The sequence below is a fragment of the Orcinus orca genome, chromosome 2 (genome assembly GCF_937001465.1).
Source record: "Orcinus orca chromosome 2, mOrcOrc1.1, whole genome shotgun sequence".
NCBI classification, from domain to species: Eukaryota; Metazoa; Chordata; class Mammalia; order Artiodactyla; family Delphinidae; genus Orcinus; species Orcinus orca.
Window position 1 is genome coordinate 174,901,749 of NC_064560.1, and position 22,231 is coordinate 174,923,979.

General features: G+C 41.4%; 1 protein-coding gene and 1 pseudogene across 18 annotated transcripts in view; one reads left to right on the plus strand and one right to left on the minus strand.

Annotated features, from left to right (window-relative positions):
- Nucleotides 1–22,231, plus strand: part of TTLL5 (tubulin tyrosine ligase like 5) — a 309,168-nt gene that overhangs the window by 173,636 nt on the left and 113,301 nt on the right. The gene's annotated exons all lie outside the window — the stretch shown is intronic.
- Nucleotides 4,336–6,137, minus strand: LOC101288768 (40S ribosomal protein S2-like; annotated as a pseudogene).

Consider the following 22,231-nt stretch of genomic DNA (forward strand, 5'->3'; position numbering starts at 1 on the left):
GAACTCCACTCTTTTTTGAGTATAGTATATACTCCCCTGAGTAATCATCTTCTATGCCTTTGTTCTTGATCTCCTGAACTGTAAGTCTGTTAAAGGCACAGGCTATGTTTTATTCCTACCCAAAGAACCCTGGAGCGGGAACAGGAAGACCTAGGTGCCAATCCCAGGTCCACCTGGAACTTCCTGACTGGAGGTAAATCATTTGACTGAACTTAAGCCTAATTTTGCCAGGTGGGAAGCAAGCGTGCTCGGATTGTCATGGGAGTTCAATGAGATCATCTACATGAACATGCTTTGTAAACTACAAAGTACTACACACGACTAGGTCTTTTCAGTATTAATACTTATTATCACTATAAAATAGTAATGTTTGTTTATGCTGCTGATGATACAGAGACTAATCTCTCCCAGAGTTCAGGTAAATCACAAGCTCAATCCCCCATTACTCAGCTTGGCACAGGTTTAAAGCATTAAATGGTCCATTCCAGGCACTCTCTGTCATCACCTCTCTTTCAGTCTGCAGGTTCTTCTTTTCAGACCTGTGGGGTCATTGTTTTTCTTACTAGTCTCCCCCTTTTCCTCCTCTCAGGTTCAGGCTGAGCTCTCTCTTTTAACCCCCTCAGTTCTTAAAGAACCAAACGCATCCCATCCCATTTCCCAGTTTTGGCTGGAATTGCCTTGCTGGTGGATCCTTCTCTCCTCAGTGTGGCCATCCGCTTCCCATCGCTCTGCCCATCAACAGCACTGGGCCCTGTCATCATCCTCCCCCTGTCCAGCCCCCCATCTTCATCCTCAGCTTGGCTCAGCACCCCTTCCTGTTTTCCTCTCCCTTCCCTTGCTTTTCTGCCAGGCTATATCCCTTTAATCCTCCCTTTCCATTTATCTCATCCTGCATTTTCTTTCTTTCTCTAGGCTCAGACCTTTCATCCAGAAAGGATGTTCCCCCTTTTAAGACTCTGTTTGGTGCATTTCCATGTACCTCTCACCCTGTCCCTATCACCTTAAGGCATCTCCTTCTCAGAGAAAAGTAGATAAAAAAAGCACTGCCATTTTTTTTTTGTTGTTGTTCTATCATATGGCTTCAGGAGGTCCAAATTCTTTTACTTTAAAATATCTACACTCTCACATTTAAATGTTGTGACCTAGTGTTTGAGAGCAGGTATTCTATACAGGCAGACCAATTTGGATCCCTCCCCTTTTTAGCCACTTACTAGCTATGTTGCTTAGGGCAAGTTCTTTGAACCTACTGTACTTATGCCTAAATGAGGATAAAATGCCTAATTCGGGGCTTCCCTGGTGGCGCAGTGGTTGAGAGTCCGCCTGCCGATGCAGGGGACACGGGTTCGTGCCCGGGTCCGGGAAGATCCCACATGCCGCGGAACGGCTGGGCCCGTGAGCCATGGCTGCTGAGCCTGCGCGTCCGGAGCCTGTGCTCCGCAATGGGAGAGGCCACAACAGTGAGAGGCCCGCGTACCGCAAAAAAAAAGCCTAATCCCTAGGGATGTCCTAAGGAGCAAATGAAAATTAAATGACATAGGAAAGCATTTTTACAGGGCCTGCCTCTGTAAATGAGAATTACTGTAAACCTGTCCACATCATCTATCCATACCCTGTTTTACAGGTATGAAAAATTGAGACCTAGAGAAGTAAGTGGATTGTGCAAATTCTCATGCCTACCTGGTGGTAAAGCAAGGTTGAGAACCTACTTCTAATTCTCAGCCTGATGAATTTTCCATTTGATTCCTCTAACTTCTCAAAGGGTTATTTGTTCTAGTTTCCCTTCTTCAGGTGGAACATAGGACTACTCCAGAGAGAGGAGTGTTCATTTCTTCATGCATTTGTTCATTCAGCAAACACTGCATGACTGTGACATTGCCAGGCTTTGAGTGGACAAAGACCAGAATGATGACCAGCCTTAAATGGTTGGTCCAGTGAGTAAGAAATAGTCGTTGTGAAGAATAGTCACAGTACCAAAAACATGCCAGTGAAGGCATCTTGAGACCTCGAGAAATAAGCTCTATCGGAGGAAGACCGGAGTAGACTTTGCAGAGGATGGATTATTGTTTTTTAACTAAGTGAGCATCGCAGAGCCTTGTGTGAAGGCAGGGAGGTATGGAAGAGCATGCCTGAGTGCACCATTGTGGGAGCATGGCGTGCGCGTAGGGGAGGGTTGAGGATGAGATGGAAAAGTTCAAGTGCCTGATATGCCATGTTAAGGGGATTTTATCCCATTATCTGCCCTTTTAATTAATGTCAACCAAAGAATTCAGCAGAGTTTTTTGAGTTTTGGGTTTTTTTTTTTTTTTTTTTAACATTTCTGGGTTTTCATATGTACTACTTCCATTGTCTTTCCCTTCCCCATTCATATCTGGCAAATTTTTTGTGTCATTCTGGATCAAGCCCAGTTCCGACCCTTACTCTGTGCACCTTCTACTGCCATCCCACATGGAGTCTGCCTACTTGCCTGTAGCTCTGTCATTTCCATTGTATTACAGATTTTCATGTCTTTCCCTTACCACCTCCTTAGAAGTCCGAACTGATACATCTTTATATTTCTATCTCTTAATGTGGCATCTGACACACAGTATCCACTAATTTAATGTATGCCAAATGCATTTAAATATCTAGATTCATAATCACAGAGCAGACTTCCACCTAGGCAGCTCTTTTACTAATACCTGTCTTGGGTACCACAAACATTTAGGTGGATTAGGTTAAGACTTTCCTCTTTAACCAGCCACAACTCAACGTGCTTGCCATCTTTAGGATTTGAGCTTTGGCTGCCTCTAGACAAGAACCCTAACACTGAGCTGGTTAAAAACCTGCTGTGAGAGCAGTTGTCACCTGTTTTACACTTGAAACACACTTCCACATACTAGGATTTTCCTCAACACACTTTAAGGAGTTAAAAGACTCAAAACAGTACTCAACCAGGTGAATTCCACGTGGTGGAATCAGTTTTAAAGTAGAGTAATGTCTCACAGTGTCCATTAAGCTGAAATTTTACTCCTCACCTGGTCATCCTTCAGGACTGTGTGGCTGTGTGAGTGCTTTTATTTATTTGCTGCCCTGATTAGACTCTAATATACTCATGAGGAAAAGTTTCTCCGTAGTCTAACAAACACATAGTATCCGTACTTGGCACCAGCTCGAGGTTAATTTCTCCTCTTACATATTGCAGGTATACTGTGCTGTACACCCTGCTGCCAGCTCAGCGTTCATCTGCCAAACAGAGCCAGAACACTGTATTAAGATACGTAGTTAAATATACTTTATATACTACTCATCACACTTTACATTCTTGTGAAGTTTTCTCAGTACAGCATAGTTGAGGATCTCTCTCTTAAGGCTTTAGTGAAGAGATGCATTGTAACCTAGCAGCACGCCATCATAGTAACGTACCCTGATGCGTGCTTTGGTAGACTAGCAGGCCACTCTGATAGGATAATGCGTTAAAGCTAATTTCTCTTTTCCTTTTCAAATTTATCTAAATAGTTGCACAAGTCATCTATTGCTGCCTAATAAATTATCTCAAACTTTAGCAGCCAAACAATAAACATTTATTATTTCAGTTTCTGTGGGTCAGGAATCGAGGAGCAGCTTAACTGTGTGGTTCTGCCTCAGGCTCTTTCATGAGGTGATGGTTAAGATGTCAGCCAGAAGGGCTGCAGTCATCTGAAGGCTTGCCGGAGGCCAAAGGATCCACTTCCATGGTGCTCACCCTCACGTGGATGATGAGTTCATGCTGGCTATTGGCAGGAGGCCTCAGTTCTTCAACAGATGGACTTCTCCTCAGGGCTGCCTGTGTGTCCTCATGACATGGCAGCTGGCTTCCCCCAGAATGAGTGACTTAAGAGAAAGACAAAAGGCACGTGTCTTTTATGACCTAGCTCAGAAGTCATACACAGTCTTTTTTTTTTAATTTTTTAATTGTGAAAAAGTATACATAACATAAAACTTACCATTTTAAGTGTACAGTTCAGTAGCATTACGTGCATTACATTACTGTGCGTCACCACTGTCCACTTCAAGAACTCTTTTCATCTTGCAAAACCGAAACTCTGTAACAATTAAAAAATAACTCCCCATTCTCTCTCTGTCAGCCCCTGGCAACCATCATTCCACTTCCTGTCTCTATAAATTTGACCACTCTAGGTACCTCCTATGAGTGGAATTATACAATGTGTGTCCTTTTCTGCCTGGCTTATTTCGTTTAGCACAATGTACTCAAGGTTCATCCATGTTGTAACGTGTCAGAATTTCCTTTCTCTTAAGGCTGAATAATGTTCCATTGTATGTCTATACCACATTTTGTTTATCCACTCATCTGTCGATGGACACTTGGCTGGCTTCTGCCTTTTGGCTCTTGTGAGTAATGCTGCTATTAACGGGTGTACAAATAGTTGTTCATGGCCCTACTTTCAGTTCTTCTGGATATATACCCAGAGTGGAATTGCTGAATCATACGATAATTCTGTTTTTTTCCAAGCTTAATTAATTCACTTTATCTTTCCTGTATAAGTCCTCTACGTGGTGACCATAGCTGGAGCTTGGGTCTTCTTTGCAGAGACTCTGGTATGGCTCTTTACTAAATGGTCAGTGAATTCCTGATGGGGAGACTTGGTGAACATGGTCTCTTTCTAGAGGTCAAGGTGAGTAGCTGTAAGTCTTGGAGATGGCATCAAAGGTGGCCGTGGTAAAGTTGCACAGGCTGGCAGTGCAGCCTGCAGACAAGGTGTACTAGTCCTTGATACTGGCCACCAGCTTCTTGGGCACAAGAGCCCAGAGCATGCTGGTGCCCTTGGGGTGGGGATGAGATACACCAGCACAGAGCCACAGTGGCTGGTCACCTTGCAAAGGACAGCGTGGGGCTTGCTGATCTTGCTTCCTCAGTAGCCTCACTGCCTGGCAACAGGGGAGAGTTTGGCCAGGGTAATGGCCCCATAGACGGCCGTGGCTGCCTCCTTGGATCGCTTACCAAAATTGACATGGCCCTTGTAGTCCCTAGAGGCAACAGATGCCTTGAACCTGGTCTGCTGGCCAGTGTGGGTCTGCTTTTGCACAGGTGTAGTCTTCAAGCTCGCCCTTTAGGGTCAGCCTCAGGAAAAAGTCCGTGATATCAGACTACGTGACGGACGAGGAGAAGAGATGTATTTCCTCCAGGGACTTGGTATCCATGTCCATGACCAAGCAGCCTGGCTCGGGGACCGGGAGCCACTTCTTGTCCTCAGCCTCCCCTCAACGAGCTCTGTGGCCTTGGCTCCAGCCTGAGCGTAGCTGCAGCGCTGGCCCCGGAAGCTGCCCCCCATACCTCTGTGGAGCTGCTGCGGCCACCTTCTGGTCTCCTGGAACACCAGCGTCATCCACCATTTGGTGTTTTCTTGGAGCAGAAAGGCAATTCTATTTTTAATTTTTTGAGGAATCTCCATACTGTTTTCCAGAGTAGCTGTACCATTTAACGTTTCCACCAGCAGTGCACAGGGGTTTCGGTTTCTCCACATCTTCGCCGACACTTTTTTTTTTTTATAGTAGCCATCCTGATGGGTGTGAGGTGGTATCTCATTGTGGATTTTCATTTGTGTTTCCCTCATGATTAGTGATGGTGAGCATCTTTGCATATGCTTCTTGGCCATTTGTGTATCTTTTTTAGAAAAATGCCTATTCGGGTCCTTTGCCTATTTTTAAATCAAGTTTGGCTTTTTGTTGTGGAGTTTTAGGAGTTCTGTATGTATTTAGAATATATTTGGATTATCAGATGTATGATTTGAAAATATCTTCTCCCATTCTGTAGGTTGCATTTTTACTCTGTTGATAGTATTCTTTGATGCACAAAAGTTTTTAATTTTGATGAAGAACAATTTTTTAATTTTTTCTTTTGTTGCCTGTGGCTTTGGCATATATCCAAGAAATCATTGCCAAATCCAATGTTGTGAAGCTTTTTTGCCATTTGTTTTCATTGAAGAGTTTTATAGTTTTAACTCTTACGTTTAGGTCTTTCAAACACACTATCATTTTTGCGATATCCTATTGTTTACACAGGCCAGCTCCATTCAGTGTGGGAGGGGATTACCCAGGATATGAATACCAGGAGGTGGGGATCATTGGGGGCCATCCTGGAAGTTGGTTCCTACAATCATTCAGGTATATAGTTTTTGTTTTTGTTTTTATTTTGCGGTACGCGGGCCTCTCCCGTTGCGGAGCACAGGCTCCGGACGCGCAGGCTCAGCGGCCATGGCTCACGGGCCCAGCCGCTCCACGGCATGTGGGATCTTCCCGGACCGGGGCACGACCCCATGTCCCCTGCATTGGCAGGCGGACCCTCAACCACTGCACCACCAGGGAAGCCCCAGGTATATAGTTTTAAAAGTTAAGTAATTCTATAAAGTTTATAATGAAAATGGGAATCCCCTGCCCCTTCTTCTCCCACTGCTACCAAACCTTAATTTCCACACTCCAGAGATAACTGCTTTCAGCTTTTTTTTTTCAGCTGTTTCTTCTGTTACTTGCCTTCATATTTCTAAATCATATGTTATTCTGCCATTTGGGGGCTTTTTATTTTATATATTATTTATTTATTAAATTCCTATCAGAAGGTGGAAGTTGAGAATTCTTGTGCTGCCTCCTCCTGCCCCCCCCAACCACACACACACACACACACACGCACACAGACACACACACACGCGCACACACACACACACACACACACACACACACTCTCCCCTTCCTCCCATCCCTGCAGTGAACACATAGTACAATTTGATCAGTGTTTACTGTTTTCGTTATCATGACTGGGCCCTTGGAAACTTTTGGGCCTCTCAGAAACATCATTTCTTCTTTCCTTTTGATCCATTTCTCTGTCATTTTGTCTGACTTGGTACATGTTGTACAGTTAAGAAATTTTCCAAGTTTCAAATTTCTTGCAGGTTAAGACAGTTTACACAGGGCTATATGGGAGGGGAGGATATGTATATGTATATATATTAATATATATATACACACATACATGTGTATATTATGTATGTTCCTATTTTCTATTGACTGAAATATTTATGTTCATACTTTATAAAAGCTAAGTGTACAAGTAATACACACATGTAGCCACGTCATAAAATAATCTAACAGAAACATATACAGATTATGAGGAGATTAAGCCCCCTCCTCAGAGGTAGCCACAGTTAAAAGGTTGATCTGTATATTTTTCTGTGACTTTTTTTCCTCCCTAATGTCTCCATGTTTCTCTGGTTTGTTTATATAAGCTTTTCTTTTTTCTCTTTGGCCGGGCCACGCAGCGGGATCTTAGTTCCCTGTCCAGGGATCAAACCTATGCCCCCTGCAGTGGAAGCACAGCGTCTTAACCACTGGACCGCCAGGGAAGTCCCTATGTAAGCTTATCTGAATATTCTTAACCACTATGTAGTTTTCCAAAGGATGAATGTACCATAATTTATTTTGCCATTCTCCTATTAAAGAGCACTAAGTTGTATCCAATTTAGGCATCTGCAGTGAATGCCTTGTACATATATCTTTGTACACATGTGCAAGTATTTCTATGGGATACATTCCAAGAAGTGGAATTCGTTGGATCAAATGATATATACACTTTGAATTTGTATAGATACTGTCAAATTGGCCTCAAAAGGGCTGTAAAAGGGCTGTACCACTACCCCCTCCAATCTGGAGCGTGCTCTTTCTTCACACACTTGCCAGCATCTATTCTACTAGACTATCACTTATTCCTTTCCTGCAGATTCTCTCCTTTTTTACTGATGATGAAATTAGGCATAGACCTATCTTCAGATATATTATTTTAGAGATGCTTTGTTTTCAGGCAAGAATATAACTGAGATGAGGCCAAGAAGCAGGAAGGTAAAAGTATTCTCAGTGGGCTCTTTCTTTTCTTACTATCAATTGAGACCAGGAAGAATCCCTGCGTGTTAGCTTCTTTCCCCTACACTGCGCTGCTGAAGTGCTTTTCTCCCCTGCTTTTGTTTTTGATTGATTTCATCCAAGAGGCTCACCCTTTCCCCTCCCTCAGTAATGCATAACCAGAAAAGTCACAGAACCAGGCAAATTGAGTGAAGGAAGCTTAAGGAAAATATTAAAAAGGAAGAAAAGTGTTTGATGTACTTTTAATATAAAATGTGGAAAAAGTAGAAGAAGGGCGGGGGTTGGGGAAAGAGGGCAGAGAGAGATTATTCACGGTAATGGGAACCAAATGTTGGCCGGGAAAGCTGCAGCATTCTCACACTCTTCCTGTAACGCCATGGCTTTTCAAAGTGATAATAATGGAGCACCAACAGTACAGGACATGCCTTAACCCTTCCATACCTGAACAGCCCCACCTCAGCTTTTCCGAGGCGGTGTCAGCTTTGAAGTCCTGGCACATGGACGATGTCTGTGTCCCGCTTGCCATCAGGGCAAAAAGAAGGAAGGTGGAAGCAAGTAGTAGAACAGTAAGGGAGCACTCGCTTGCTGGAACTCCTCACAGTACGCTGCATTTCTCTTTCTGTGTGTTAGGCTTTTCTACTGGACAAGCAGCAGCCTGCTTGACTGTAGCTTGCCAGGTTTGGATGATGATATCTTCTCCCCTTGCTGCCCAGAGCTGATGAGAAAACCCCCATGGGATAGGCAGGCAGCCTCCCTCCATCAGTAATGATCCCACAACATGAAAAGGCCTCCATGGAGACCGAAGTCCCCCCCCCCCCCGCCCCGGGTGCCCGTGTGCAAGTACAGGCGCTCCTGTGGAGGCCCCGGCCTTTATTTTCTTGGAAGTCCACACCTGCCGCTGTGGAATTGAGATGTAAAGACTGTTTGCAGCCGTAGGGCAAACCATATGACCTCCAGGTGGTCAAGGACAGGCACTTGCCCCTTGGCCTAGCCATTTATCTATGGAGGGCGAATGAAAAGGGGTGAAGGAATGAATGAAGTTCCTGCTCCAGCTGGCTTTTACTGCCATCTTGATTCCAATTTTGTTCAGGTGCCTTTAAAAGTCCATTGTGCCTGAGAAATAAACCTTATTTTTTAGGTCAAATATTCACCATTTCAGAGGGGAGGCACTGGTAGCAGTAGGGCAGGCGGCACCAGGGCAGGCAGGTGCTTGGCTCTGCAGGTAGCTGGGCGGCTCCGGAACTCTTCGGCAGCAGTTGTCTCAGCTGTAACAGGAGACAACTGTTAGTCTCTGCCTCCTTGGCATGTTAAAGGTTTCAGGGAGTTAAGGCACGGAGAATATTTAGCACCCCACCTGCCACCTCCTCTTCTCTTCTCTGTCTGTTGGTACCCTCATATTACCTACAGCTGAAACTGAAACATCTTTTTTTCAAATGTTTTCCAGAATCATCCTTGGGACGATTTTATAGTTTTACGTTTTACATTTAAGTAAACGTTTTGAATGATCCATTTTGAATTAATTTTTATATGAAGTCTGAGGCTTAGGTTGAGGTTCATTTCTTTTGCCTGTGGATGTACAATTGCTCCAGCACCATTTGTTAACAAACAAATGGCTTTAAACAGGTTATCCTTCCTCCATCGTATTGACTTTTCCAGCTTTGTCAAGTCAGTTGAGCATTTTCGTGTGGGTCTTGGATGATTTTGGTATTCCGAAAACAAAGGTCTATAGCAATAATAATTTGTTAGAGACTCTTTAGCAAGGAGTGTTTTAGGTTCTAGTTTTCTTCCTTGTACCTTTGGAATCGTACAGATTTAGGTTCAAAAGTGGCTCTTTCACTTACTGTGAGTGAAGTTAAACCTAAGTCATTTAACCTAAGCCTCAGTTTTCTCATCTCTAAAATGGAATGGTAATAATACCTTTCTCAATGGGTTTCTCTGAGGACTAACCAAGGTAGGGCATATAAAGGGCTTAGCTTGAAATTAGGCATTTGGAAAGCCTTCAAGCTAATGTTGGTGATGGTAGTGAGACTTAGCTATCTCTGTGCTTGGCCATACTAAGACACACTTACTCATGCCCCTTGCCTTCCCCAAACCTTAACTTTACACTTTTCGTTATAGTTCATCATGAGCACATGAGTGATTCCAGTTAAAGCTGCTGTGCTGGGCCTTACTTAGATGGCGGTTTTGATCAGTAACATTGGTGTTTCTGAATATACGAGAGATCTGTCTTACAGCTGTAATTGCAGACTACCCCCATTGGGTTTCCTGATGCTTCCTGCTCTTTCATATGCTCTTCCTTCTACCTGCAGTGTCCTTCCAGTTGTCAAAGTGCTGGTCATCTTTTGCGACCACTTCTACTTTGACGTCTTCCTTGATTTCCCCCATAGGAAGTTGCTCCCCTCTCTTGTCTTCTAAAGCCAGTGTCCTGTTCCCAGCACAGTGGCATACAGAGTATGGGGAGTGGCAGGAGTTCTTTTCTTCATTAAAAAAAATACACGTTTTAAAAGTGCATAAATAAATAAAGTATATCCAAATATGCTGACATGAACATTAAATGATAAAAGCAGGATAGTATAATCACAATTTACTATATATTTTCATAGTCAGCATGCATTAATTTTTAAATTGATTTTTATATTGCTTAAAGTGCCCTACAATTTGCTATTAAGTCAGAAATATTTCTCCCTTATTTTGAAATGATACGATTCTATTCTGCCATTTGTTAAAGAGAGGAACAAGAGGAAGGGAAGGAGAAAGGGACTAACATTCACCGAGTGCCCAGCTCACGCCAGATCCTGTGCTTTCTGTGATTTACCCTGTTTACTCCTGAAAACATGGCTGTAACATGGGTATTGTTACCCTCAAGTTCAGATAATGAAATAGCCTTAGAAATGTTAACATTTGAGTTCAGCTTTTTCTGATGTGAAAGTTCATGCTCTTTTCACGGCTTGAACTTCCCTACTTGTGGGAAGAGGAAAATCAGTACCAGTCTTTTCACAGTGGCATCCCAGGCTAGTCTAGACCCATTTATTAGTGATGATAACGTGCAAAGGAGAGGTGGAAATATTTCTGAAGATAAACTCTCACTGTTGGAATGTAAGAACCAGTATTTCTGTGAACAAGAGTGAAGAAAAATGTCCCATCATCTATGAACATGTACATTATTTTACTTTTATGAGACACTAATGTCATGCTTCGTGTGTGGGCAGAAAACATCAATAAGACTGAAGCAGCTAACTCTAAATATATGGCTTACATTTACAATTTGGATTAAATTTCTTCTTGCTTTGTATGCTGCCTCTTCTGGATATAACTTAATTTCTGTCACAGATTAGAACCAGCAGGTCAGGCGGATTAGGATGGCTGTTTTGAAGGTGGGTAATTCCATACAAGGGAAATATCGTGACTCTCGGGGATAGAAGTTGTAGATTTTTTTGGTCCTCTTGGTTTCTTACAATGGCCTGATCATACAGGTGCTGGTCAACACGTCTTATAAATGTGATTTGTCATTTTAGCTGTGGTTTAACATATGTTCAACAGCTTTGGTATTTTAGAAGAGAACCATTGCTTCTTGGACTTTTGGCTACGATCAAATGTACAAGGGAAGGAACCAGAGTATCATGAAAAGGATGTAAAGCAGAAGAAGTAATAATGGAAGATGTCTCTTTTAGCCTCCAGGCTATTTATGGACTCAGTGTGTGGGGAATCTGGCCATAGACAGACACAGAAATGAATCATACATTTCTTCATCAGTGTAATCATATATTACACTTCATCAGCAAGTGTAATGTCTGGAATTTGAGCCCTAGAGGTAAAGAGTTTTGTTTGATTCATCCCTAAAATACAAATTCTGTATTCCTATTTTTATTATATTCATACTACAAGTGATTAGCTTCTCCATACCAAGAGGACACAGTTTACCATGTAGGAATATGGCCTGCCTGTTGATTTGTGAGAAATCCAGGTTACATCCCACTGAATCTCAAAAATAAGATGATACATAAGAAACAACAGGGGGCTTCCCTGGTGGCGCAGTTGTTAAGAATCCGCCTGCCAATGCAGGGGACACGGGTTCGAACTCCGGTCCGGGAAGATCCGCTAAGCCCGTGTGCCACAGCTACTAAGCCGTGTGCCACAACTGCTCAAGCCCGTGCGCCTAGAGCCCGTGCTCCGCAACAAGAGTAGCCACCGCAATGAGAAGCCTGGGCACCACAATGAAGAGTAGCCCCCGCTCGCCTCAACTACAGAAAGCCCGCACACAGCAACGGAGACCCAACACAGCCAAAAATAAATTAATTAAATAAATAAAATATTTTTAAAATGCTAAAAAAAAAAAGAGAAAAAATAGTAACATGCTAATAGTAACATTCAGTGCCTATGATATGCCAGGCCCTAAATGCTTTATGTACCTTAACTCATTTAATAGCTAACTTTTACCTTGTGCCAGCAACTGTTCTCAAAGCTTCACATGTATTAACTGATTTAGTGCTCCCAGATCCTCTGTGAGATAAGTACTGTTATCATCCCCATTTTACAGATGAAGAGACTAAGCACAGAGCAATGAAGTGACTTTCCCAAAATGACGCATTGGTGAATGGCAGTCAGGATTCAAACTCAAACAAGTGGTAGCAGAATCCGTGCTCTTAACCACTCTGCCGGTGATTCAGTGAGATGCATCAGAATCCCTTGAATGGCTTGTTAAAATAAAGATTGCTGGACCCAACCTCAGAGCTTCTGATTTCAGTAGGTCTGGGGTGAGGTTCAGTTATTTTCACTTTTAACAAGTTCCCAGGTCATGCTGTGCTGTTGGTCCAGGTACCACACTTTGAGAACCACAGTCCTATGCTGTGCTGCCTCTGCTAGGGCTGGAAAGGAATTAATATTCAGTGCAAGCAGCTGAGGACCAGGATAATGAGTTTCAATGGTCTGATCTTATCAGAGGTGGGTGCCTGCATTTGGTGGCAGCTGTGACCTAGAACTGAACCCCTCTAGTAAATTTTTTTTTTATTATTACAGGTAAAGCAGATAACTTTTAATGAAATGGGTGAAATCCAAAATGGAAATTATAAGACTTCAAAAGTTTTTTTTTTTGCCATCTGCCACCACCCCACCACCCCCCCACCACTCTCCCCCGCTTGGTGTCCATACGTTTTTTTTTTTTTTTTTTAATTTAATTTTATGTATTTTTTAGACAGCAGGTTCTTATTAGTCATCACTTTTGTAAACATCAGTGTATACATGTCAATCCCAATCGCCCAATTCATCACACCACCACCACCACCCCTACCGCTTTTGCCCCTTGGTGTCCATACGTTTGTTCGCTACATCTGTGTCTCACTTTCTGCCCTGCAAACCGTTTCATCTGTACCATTTTTCTAGATTCCACATATATGCGTTAATATACGGTATTTGTCTTTCTCTTTCTGACGTACTTCACTTTGTGTGACAGTCTCTAGATCCATCCATGTCTCTACAAATGACCCAATTTCATTCCTTTTTATGGCTGAGTAATATTCCATTGTATATATGTACCACATCTTCTTTATCCATTTGTCTGTCGGTGGGCAGTTAGGTTGCTTCCGTGACCTGGCTATTGTAAATAGTCCTGCAATGAACATTGGGGTGCATGTGTCTTTTTGAATTATGGTTTTCTCAGGGTATATGCCCAGTAGTGGGATTGCTATGTTGTATGGTAGTTCTATTTTTAGTTTTTTAAGAAACCTCCATACTGTTCTCCATAGTGGCTGTATCAGTTTACATTCCCACCAACAGTGCAGGAGGGTTCCCTTTTCTTCACACCTTCTCCAGCATTTCTCTTTGGTAGATTTTCTGATGCTGCCCATTCTAACCAGTGTGAGGTGATACCTTATTGTAGTTTTGATTTCCATTTGTCTAATAATTAGTGATGTTGAGCAGCTTTTCATGTGCCTCATGGCCATCTGTATGTCTTCTTTGGAGAAATGTCTGTTAAGGTCTTCTGCCTATTTTTTGACTGGGTTGTTTATTTATTTATTTATTTTTTTGCGATACGCGGGCCTCTCACTGTTGTGGCCTCTCCCGTTGCAGAGCACAGGCTCCGGACGCGCAGGCTCAGCAGCCATGGCTCACGGGCCCAGCCACTCCGCGGCATGTGGGATCTTCCTGGACTGGGGCACGAACCCATGTCCCCTGCATCAGCAGGCAGACTCTCAACCACTGCGCCACCAGGGAAGCCCCTATTTTTTTAATATTGAGCTGCATGAGCTGTTTATACTTTTTGGAGATTAATCCTTTGTCCATTGATCTGTTTGCAAATATTTTCTCCCATTCTGAGGGTTGTCGTTTCTTCTTATTTATGGTTTCCTTTGCTGTGCAAAAGCTTTGAAGTTTCATTAGGTACCATTTGTGTATATTTCTTTTTATTTCCATTACTCTAGGAGGTGGGTCAAAAAGGATCTTGGTGTGATTTATGTCAAAGAGTGTTCTTCCTAATTTTCCTCTAAGAGTTCCATAGTGTCCAGTCTTACATTTGGTGTTTAATCCATTTTGAGTTTATTTTTGTGTCTGGTGTTAGGGAGTGTCCTAATTTCATACTTTTACATGTAGCTGTCCAGTTTTCCCAGCACCACTTATTGAAGAGACTGTCTTTACTCCATTGTATATCCTTGCCTCCTTTGCCATAGATTAGTTGACCATAGGTGCGTGGGTTTATATCTGGGCTTTCTATCCTGTTCCACTGATCTATATTTCTGTTTTTGTGCCAGTAGCATATTGTCTTGATTACTGTAGCTTTGTAGTATAGTCTGAAGTCAGGGAGTCTGATTCCTCTATCTCCGTTTTTTTCCCTCAAGATTGCTTTGGCTATTCGGGGTCTTTTGTGTCTGTGTACAAAATTTTAGATTTTTTTGTTCTCGTTATGTAAAAAGTACCATTGGTAATTTGATAGGGATTGCATTGAATCTGTAGATTGCTTTGGGTAGTAGAGTCATTTTCACAATGTTGATTTTTCCAATCCAAGAACATGGTATATCTTTCCATCTGTTTGTGTCATATTTGATTTCTTTCATCAGTGTCTTACAGTTCTCTGAGTACAGGTCTTTTACCTCCTTAGGTAGGTTTATTCCTAGGTATTTTATTCTTTTTGTTGCAATGGTGAATGGGATCATTTCCATAATTTCTCTTTCTGATCTTTTTGTTGTTAGTGTATAGGAATGCAAGAGATTTCTGTGCATTAATTTTGTATCGTGCAACTTTACCAAATTTATTGATTAGCTCTAGCAGTTTTCTGGCTGCATCTTTAGGATTCTCTACGTATAGTATCATGTCATCTGCAAACAGTGACAGACACTTTTACTTCTTCTTTTCCGATTTATATTCCTTTTATTTCTTTTTCTTCTCTGATTACCATGGCTAGGACTTCCAAAACTATGTCGAATAAGAGTGGCAAGAGTGGGCATCCTTGTCTTGTTCCTGATCTTAGAGGAAATGCTTTCAGTTTTTCACCATTGAAAATGATGTTTGCTGTGGGTTTGTTGTATATGGCCTTTATTATGTTGAGGTAGGTTCCCTCTATGCCCACTTTCTGCAGAGTTTTGATCATAAATAGGTGTTGAATTTTGTCAAAAGCTTTTTTTGCATCTATTGAGATGATCATATGGTTTTTATTCTTCATTTTGTTAATATGGTGTATCCCAGTGATTGATTTGCATATATTGAAGAATCCTTGCATCCCTGGGATAAATCCCTCTTGATCATGGTGTATGATCCTTTTAATGTGTTGTTGGATTCTGTTTGATGGTATTATGTTGAGGATTTTTGCATCTATATTCATCAGTAATATTGGTCTGCAGTTTTCTTTTTTTGTAGCATCTTTGTCTGGTTTTGGTATCAGGGTGATGGTGGCCTCGTAGAATGAGTTTGGGAATGTTCCTTCCTCTGCAGTTTTTTGGAAGAGTTTGAGAAGGATGGGTGTTAGCTCTTCTCTAAATGTTTGATAGAATTCACATGTGAAACCATCTGGTCCTGGACTTTTTGTTTGTTGGAAGATTTTTAATAACAGTTTCAATTTCATTACTTGTGATTGTTCTGTTAATATTTTTTATTTCTTCCTGATTCAGTCTTGGAAGGTTATACCTTTCTAAGAATTTGTCCATTTTTTCCAGGTTGTCCATTTTATTGGCATAGAGTTGCTTGTAATAGTCCTTTAGGGTGCTTTGTATTTCTGCGGTGTCCGTTGTAACTTCTTTTCATTTCTAATTTTATTGATTTGAATCCTCTCCCTTTTTTTCTTTTTTCTTTTTAACATCGTTATTGGAGTATAATTTCCCTTTTTTTCTTGATGAGTCTAGCTAAAGGTTTATCCATCTTGCTTATCATCTCAGAACCAACTTTTAGTTTTATTGGTCTTTGCTTCTCTTTCATTTATTTCTGCTCTGATCTTTATGATTTCTTTCCTTCTACTGCCTTTGGGTTTTGTTTGTTCTTCTTTCTCTAGTTCCTTTAGGTGTAAAGTTAGATTGTTTATTTGATATTTTTCTTGTTTCCTGAGGTAGAATTGTATTGCTATAAACTTCCATCTTAGAACTGCTTTTGCTGCATCCCGTAGGTTTTGGATGGTCATGTTTTCGTTGTCATTTGTCTCTAGGTGTTTTTTGATTTCCTCTTTGATTTCCTCAGTGATCTCTTGGTTATTTAGCAATATATTGTTTAGCCTCCCTTTGTTTGTGTTTTTTACATGTTTTTCCCTGTAATTGATTTCTATTCTCATAGCGTTGTGGTCAGAAAATTTGCTTGATATGATTTCAGTTTTCTTAAATTTACCAAGGCTTGATTTGTGACCCAAGATGTGGTCTCTCCTGGATAATGTTCATGTGCCCTGGAGAAGAAAGTGTAATCTGCTGTTTTGGGATGGAATGTCCTATAAATATCAATTAAATCTAACTTGTCTATTGTGTCATTTAAAGCTTGTGTTTCCGGGTTTCCCTGGTGGCGTAGTGGTTGAGAGTCCGCCTGCCAATGCGGGGGACACGGGTTCGTGCCCTGGTCCAGGATACCCCACATGCCGCGGAGCGGCTGGGCCCATGAGCCATGACCGCTGAGCCTGCGCGTCCGGAGTCTTTGCTCCGCAACGGGAGAGGCTAGAACAGTGAGAGGCCTGCGTACCGCAAAAAAAAAAAAAAAAAAAACTTGTGTTTCCTTATTAATTTTCTGTCTGGATGAATCTGCCCATTGGTGTCGGTGAGGTGTTAAAGTCCCCCAATGTTATTGTGTTACTGTTGATTTCCTCCTTTATAGCTGTTAGCATTTGCCTTATATGTTGAGGTGCTCCTATGTTGGGTGCATTTATATTTTTAATTGTTATATCTTCTTCTTGGATTGATCCCTTGATCATTCTGTAGTGTCCTTCCTTGTCTCTTGTAACATTCTTTATTTTAAAGTCTATTTTATCTGATACGAGTATTGCTACTCCAGTTTTCTTTTGATTTCTATTTGCCTGGAATATCTTTTTCCATCCCCTCACTTTCAGTCTGTATGTGTCCCTAGGTCTGAAGTGGGTCTCTTGTAGACAGCATGTGTATGGGACTTGTTTTGTATCCATTCAGTGAATCTGTGTCTTTTGGTTGGAGCATTTAATCCATTCACATTTAAGGTAATTATCGATATATTTGTTCCTGTTACCTTTTTCTTAATTGTTTTGGGTTTGCTTTTGTAGGTCCTTTTCTTCCCTTGTGTTTCCCACTTAGAGAAGTTCCTTTAGCATTTGTAGTAGAGCTGGTTTGGTGGTGCTGAATTCTCTTAGCTTTTGCTTGTCTGTAAAGCTTTTGATTTCTCCATCGAATCTGAATGAGATGATCCTTGCTGGGTAGAGTAATCTTGGTTGTAGGTTCTTCTGTTTCATCACTTTAAATATATCGTGCCACTCCCTTCTGGCTTGTAGAGTTTCTGCTGAGAAATCAGCTGTTAACCTGATGGGAGTTCCCTTGTATGTTATTTGTTGTTTTTCCCTTGTTGCTTTTAATAATTTTTCTGTGTCTTTGAGAAAACAATTTGCTTACCGTTTGTCCCGCGTGTTGCTCCTTGGGTTTATCCTGCCTGGGACTCTCTGCGCTTCCTGGACTTGGGTGGCTATTTCCTTTCCCATGTTTGGGAAGTTTTCGACTATAATCTCTTCAAATATTTTCTCAGGTCCTTTCTCTCTCCCTTCCTCCTCTGGGACCCCTATAATGCTAATGTTGTTGCGTTTAATGTTATCCCAGCGGTCTCTTAGGCTGTCTTCATTTCTTTTCATTCTTTTTTCTTTATTCTTTTCCACGGCAGTGAATTCCACCATTCTGTCTTCCAGGTCACTTATCCATTCCTCTGCCTCAGTTATCCTGCTATTGATTCCCTCTAATGTATTTTTCATTTCAGTTTTTGTATTGTTCATCTCTGTTTGTTTGTTCTTTAGTTCTTCTAGGTCTTTGTTAAACATTTCTTTCATCTTCTTGATCTTTGCCTCCATTGTTTTTCCGAGGTCCTGGATCATCTTCACTATCATTATTCTGAAATCTTTTTCTGGAACGTTGCCTATCTCCCCTTCATGTAGTTGTTTTTCTGGGGTTTTATCTTGTTCCTTCATCTGGTACACAGTCCTCTGCCTTTGCATTTTGTCTATCTATCTGTGAATGTGGTTTTCGTTCCACAGGCTGCAGAATTGTAGTTCTTCTTGTTTCTACTCTCTGCCCTCTCCAAAAGATTATTCTGATGGCCCTTTAATTAGGATGGAAGTTCTATGAGAAACTCTTTGTGATGGGCTGTGTCATGCCGGCCAGAAGAACTTTGAAAGATTTTTATGAGGCTTCTGTTCTATTCATGAAGTGAGAAAGTTTTCCCAAGCCAATGAAACATGGAGTACCCTTCTAGTGTTGGAGGGTCTCCTGCAGAGACAGGAGGTGGCTGTGGCTCACCACAGGGACAAGGACACTGACAGCAGAAGTTCTGGGAAGTACTCCTTTCCGTGAGCCCTCTGGGAGTCCGCCATTAACCCCACCAAAGAGCACCCTCTAGTAAATCTTGAGGGCAGCAAATTTCAGTAGACTTGTCTTGACACAACAGAAGCAGGTGCCAGTGTAGCCTTGTTGTGGACTTGATGAATAAGAGACCAGTTCCTAGTACAATGATGGGTTGTTTCCATAGATTGTAGTTGAAGGTAGCTTGAGAATGGGCTCTTAGATTCAGTGCACACACACACACACACACGTACACACACACGGAGTGGTAAGAAAAAGGCTTGACTATTATACACATTTTATTTTCCCCTCTTTAGCCCTATAGCTTTAAAAAGAAAACCTCCTTTCTGTGATTTCCCCAGTATCTTCCCTATTTTATAAAAACATCATTATTTATAAAGAAAAGAAAAAGGACAGGTAGAGAAGGTTACAAAATAAAAAAGAAGAAGAAGAAGAAGAAAAGAAGAAAGGTGGAATTCTGGCGTTGTCTCCCATTTCCCTTGGCCAGTTGAGAATGGGGGCAGAGACAGGTTAGTGAAACCAGAAAAGCTATAGACTTGACTTCCATATCGCCAGCTGTTTTGCTTCCCGGGGAAAATAGGAGAAACGAAAGGAGCCTAACTGATGTGATGAGGCAGGAATTCTAAATTTGTGACACTTTGCAAGCTGTTTGTGTGTACTAGGTTTGAACCCAGCTACAATTCACTGTAGAAATTCTTGGAAACTGGCATGTCAGCTGCCCTAGACAATCTGCACATTAACTTTCACTTTGAAAACTTTTCCTGGCTTGTCTCTGCAGGCTGTGAAAGCTAGGTGATGGTGGTCCAGTTTTACAAGGCCCAGCTGTGCTTGTGTGTACCTGTGTTGTTGTCACAAAGGCAGCAGACTTTTCCCTTTATTTTATAAAAATCCTGCTGAGCTGGATTCAGTCTTCATTGTTGAATGAACTGGTGTCAGGGAGTTCTCTTTTGGCTTTCTTAAAGGTCACCCTTTGCTCACTTCTTTTTAAGTTCACAGCTCCATTTTTCAGGCTTCATGTGGTATGCTGGTTATGCCAAAGTAAAGAGCTGGATCAAAGACATTTCTTGTTAATAAGGCTAAGGATCAATCTGTCTTTGCAGATCCAGACTGTTAATAGATACAGGACCAAGGAACCTCCATCTACAAACCTGGCTGACTCCCAGAATCCTAAATTATCTTCTAGAACAGTGCTGTGAACTTAACCTTTTGAAAGGTTTGGTTTTATATCCAGCCTTGTGTTCCGTAAAGCTTGCCCCCAGATTCTCTGCCAGATGTACTGAGAAATCCAACTTTGTCCTAATTTCCTCCTCCTGGGGATCATTCCATCAATCATGGAGTGGTACGAGTATGGAGACAGCAGAAGTCTGGTTCACATTCTGAATCCATTGTCAAGTCCAGCTGGCTGGGATCTCACTGTACTTTTAAAGGGCAGGCATATCAGCTCTTAGCTTTTTGACTGGATACTTCAGTGTGTTCTTTCCAGATGTATGTCCTGGTCACACAGTATTAATAAAACCAAAGTTAAAGTTAGCCAGAATAATCCCCCTAGACATTTTTCAGTCATCACTACCGCTTCCTTTTCCTTTTCTATATATCTGCTTATTGAATGAATGATCAGAAACCTCCCGTCTCAATTGCTTATAATTCTGTATTTCAAAGTATGTATCTTACTTGGACCCTGCTCATGTTCTTAGTCTCTTTTGAGTCTTGCTTGTTTTTTTCTTCTTTTCTTCTGATTGATTTTGAGCCACCTTATTTTAATGTATTGTCCTGCTTCCCCTTTCGGCATGTGTAGTAAACAATAGGTGATAGATTTATTTTGGGGGTGCCAATTGATATTATACTGATACTAAGACCCCTTATCTAGATTCTTAGTTTTCAGGGCACATCTTTGTCCTATGCAAACCCTCCCTTTATTCCTCAAGGAAAATGAAGCTCACAAGGGTCAGGCTATTGAATCAATCTTATTTTGTCTACTTAATAATTGAATTACTGTGTCCAAAGAGAAGCAGTTCTTATGATTACTAATTCATGATTTACGGTTCTAGTCCTGTGATTGTGATTCAGTGTATGATTTCATGTGCAACAAAGGAGCTCATACACTGGGAACAGAAAAGAAGAGATAGAGATAAATTAGATGCTGAATATATTAACTGATAACTGAGATGTCAATTTCAAGCCAAAATCTAACAGATTAGCAAACCAAGGATTTGGCAGCCCTTAGAGAAGGAAAAGGGAATCACTTAAGCCCAGCATTGATTCACGAAAAAAATAAGTCATGCTAGACTAACCTCATTTCCCTTCATGGTAGAATCACCTTAGTAAGAGAAGATCAGGGGGACAAAAGAAGAATTACCGTAACTGCGTTTCGACAAGTCATGATGATATCTTGTGAGCACGAAAGAGAAATGTGAACAAGATAACACTGTCATTAAGAATCTTTGATAACTAGACAACTGTACCCAATGAATCAGTGTAAGATTGAGAATTAAGTCATTGAGGCTCTGTGATTTGCTCAGTAGGTCACCATTTTTTAATCAATGAATTAATTTATCCATTCATACTTATTTAGGTGCCTACTATATACTAGGCACCTACATATCTAGAAGGCATACTAAACCTATTTTCAGATGACATGAAGTAGGGTGGGATACTGAATACCTTGGATGAAAATCAGAATTCACAATGATTTAAACAGGGTAGAATGATGAGTCTAATTCATGGAATTTAATAAGAAAAAATATAAAAGCTCTTCACATGGTTTCAGAAATTCAAGTGAAGAAGGCTTAAGGGTTTAAATTGACTTTAAGCGTAATAGAAGTTAACAGTTGAATAAGACTGTCAAAACCAGTACTATCATGTGGGAAATTTTTTACAACATATTGCCAGATTGTAAAAGCAGATTGTAAAGCAGATAGTGCAGAATCACTCTGTTTGTGTGAGGGAAATACACACAGAGGAAGTATGTACCTCAGAATGTTGACAAAATGTTCATAGTAGCCATCTTTGGTTGTTGGAGTGCAGATGGATGACTTTTGTTTTTTACCTTTCTATCTTTTTGTGTTTTTCAGGTTATGACATTTTGCTCCTAAAAAAAAAAATTGCTTTTGTTTCATTTTGAAGAGGTGAAAGGCAGTGTAGCCAGTGTTGATAGTTCAGGCTTTTACTAGCAGGAGTGGGGGTGGGGAAGAAGGATGGTGATAATCTCCATCATTCATCAGTGCCTGAACAGCTGCCCCTCCCTGGTAATCAGCATGATTAGTAAACACCCACTTCCCCACAGGGGCAGCACCCTGCCTATGGTTAGAGCATTCCCTGGCTGGCTTGGTTTGGAGCAGCAGGTCTCCATCATGAGG